Source organism: Quercus suber, unplaced genomic scaffold (assembly GCF_002906115.3).
Source record: "Quercus suber isolate HL8 unplaced genomic scaffold, Cork oak 2.0 scaffold_446, whole genome shotgun sequence".
Taxonomy (NCBI): Eukaryota; Viridiplantae; Streptophyta; class Magnoliopsida; order Fagales; family Fagaceae; genus Quercus; species Quercus suber.
Window position 1 is genome coordinate 598,992 of NW_027069897.1, and position 2,065 is coordinate 601,056.

Below are 2,065 nucleotides of genomic sequence, written 5' to 3' on the forward strand. Positions count from 1 at the left end.
GTGAAATATCGGCCTTCTCCATTGTTAAAGTGCAAATGTCTAACGATAAAGACAAGCATGGAAAGATGGGATCTTCCTGGCATTGCACGCCTGCTTCAAAGTTCGCCTTATGTGGAGACTTGGGTTATAGATATCATATCCTCCGGCAGCATAGGGTCAGAGTTAAAGGTATGTTTTTCTTGGTCCATCGTCCCCAATGTCATATCAAAGGAACTTTAATGAAGAATTAATACTAATCATTACTCAACCTTCTCATAGACAATACATCTTTCTTTTAACAATAAAGAAGTCAGTAATAGATTTTTGGAAATTTATTTGTTAGAAGGTCATTTCTTGCCAAAGTTACTATGTAGAATTTCTTGCCCCGGCAACAAGAAACCAATTTCACTTTAATTTTAAATTTATTTAGTTTTAAGTGTTAGGGCAATTCTGTAAGTTTCTAGTGCCTGGACATTGGCTATTTTAATTGTCCATTGGGTCTTATTTTGGTTCTAATGGAGTTTAGTGATTTAGTTTGGATTTCGAAGTAAAAGTTCTTCATGTTCCACTAGCAATAGTTATTGGTCATCTGCTTAGGAGTTTCTTCTTTATCTTCAATTTTTTTTTTCAGCAACTTGAAACCATCATGCATTGAACCCATCAAGATCATGACACACGATTAAAGATGATCACGTATCATAATTCTTACGAGTCTAGTGCATAAGAGGATTGGACCCATTCTTTACCTATTGATGTATCACCCTTTAAACCACAAAATCCAAAATCTCCTATCCATCAAGATAGCCTCAATTACCCATGAAAAGCCTAAAGACTATGCCTGAGTTACTGTACATTGCAACCCAAGTTTCAATTATTCCCCTTTGTTGGATCTCCACATCCAACTATTCCTTTTCTCATTTGAAACCCTTATAATCCTTTTTTCCTTTCAAAACCTATCCTAAATCCTAGATGTCCAAAGCAAATTCAGGAATTCCAAATTTGAATTTGGCTTTGTTTTCTTCTCATTTGTCAACTCCATTATAACATGACAAGATATCATAATATAAAAGTGAACTTCAAAACAGGTTAATGTACTTTTATTTTGCAGTATCTAGTAAGCAGCTATGATGCAGTGAGCCATTGGAAATCGAAGGAGATCTATTTCAAGTTTTTGCTACTATGCCTCAAGTCTATCAAGATTTTTAGTTTTGGAGAAACGTCCCACACAAAGGAATTCATTTTAGTGGTACAATTTCTACTTAAGAATGCAAAGGTATTGGAGAAAATGGTTATCACTGAACCACGAGCTATGCAAACTCCAACTTGTAATATGCTACGTAAATCTCTATGAGTGGCTCAAAAGTTGTTAGGTTTCCCTAGATCCTCTCCTCATGCAATGGTTATGTTCCTATCTCAGTAAAATCATTTTAAGTTTTTTGATCCCCTTAAACAATCAAACTAGCATAAATATGCAGTAGTTATGTAGATTAGTCTGGTTCAATGAACTAAAATCTTGCTATGAGTTTGCTTTAAGTTTTGATTTCATATACTTATGTCTTCTTAGTGATGTTAAGCTTTCCTTTGGATATATTCATTGTTAATGTCAATGGTTATGTTGCTTATAAAGTTTTCCATTTGATTTTATTCACTTTGTTGTTTCAAACTCCAATAACATTGTTTGATACACTTACTTTGATACTCTATAAAATTGAGTGATGCTAAAAATACTAGTATAATTTTACTACACAAGTCTTAGAAAATGCTACACTTTTAACATGCTACCACAAGTTTTAGTATTTTACCATTAAAAAAAAAAAAAAAATTGATGTGCCAAGAATATAAATGGTGGCACTTAAACATATAATAAATGAATGTTGAACCAATTTCATTTTTCAAATTGGTGACACGTCAATTTGCAAGAGTTACATGGTAAAATTTGTAGTATCTCTAACATTCTTAAAGCAAATTAGTCATATTAAATGTAAGAATAATGTATTTTAAATAAAACAAATTATAATATATATAAAATAACTAAATTGATGTAAAAAAAAAACTAAGAATTATTTGAGTGATATTTGAAAATAGA

At 31.8% G+C, this 2,065-nt stretch overlaps 1 non-coding gene across 1 annotated transcript; it reads left to right on the forward strand.

The window, feature by feature from the left end:
* LOC112041095 (uncharacterized) lies at positions 1–1,627 on the forward strand. Its single transcript, XR_010624443.1, has 2 exons — positions 1–168; positions 1,088–1,627. It is a non-coding gene; the product is annotated as an uncharacterized LOC112041095 (transcript).
* Positions 1,628–2,065: the final 438 nt, after the last annotated feature.